Raw genomic sequence first — 781 nt, 5'->3', positions numbered from 1 at the left:
CCCGCCGCCTGTGCCCCAGCACCGCAGGCTGCGCCCCGAGAGGTGCCCGGGGCAGCGCTCACCGGGCAGCCGGCACAGCCACGGCCTCTGGCACTCATCCACGGATCCACCTGCTGCCAGTTTGATCCGTGCTGGGCCAGGCTCTGGCTTTAAGGTATCGGGTAGGGCAGTCCTGGGGCCTCGCAGGAATCTCCTGAGGACGCTCACGACAGACATAAAGCAAAGCGCTCTGCGGACTCCAGGGCTCCTTCCTCCCTCCTCCCCTTACGGCTGCCAGTTCATGGCCAGCAACGGGGAGAAAAAACGTTTCGTGTGCTGTGTTTGGAAGCAAATCCACTCTGATAATGCCACAGGCTCCCAGGATAAGCAGGCAGCCGGATGGGCGGCCAGCAGAGAGCAAAGGAAACCCGCAGAACCACCGAGAACTTTTTTATCACAAGAGGTACAGAGGCCGAACTTGTAAACAAGGCTCTGTTCCCGGCGGGGCGGGTTCCACGCGAGCGACGGTGGAAGTGCGGAGCCCTGTCCCCGGACAGAGCCGCTGCCACCCGCCACAGGCACCGCCGGAACGCAGGTGCTGCCCCCTCCGCGTTCCCACCGCCGCGTTCCCAGGATCCCAGCCAGGTTCCTGGTAGGCTTTGGGATCAAGGTGCAGAAGTTTGTAGCTTATTATCTTGGAAACTTCAAGGACACCCACGTGTACTTCCCTATCCGCGACGCGCTGGCCCGTGCCGGATTCGGTCTAATGCGAGTAGCGGCCGCCTTATAACATGGCACCACA

This window comes from Geospiza fortis, unplaced genomic scaffold (genome assembly GCF_000277835.1).
Source record: "Geospiza fortis unplaced genomic scaffold, GeoFor_1.0 scaffold55, whole genome shotgun sequence".
Lineage (NCBI taxonomy): Eukaryota > Metazoa > Chordata > Aves > Passeriformes > Thraupidae > Geospiza > Geospiza fortis.
This window is presented reverse-complemented; position numbering follows the sequence as displayed.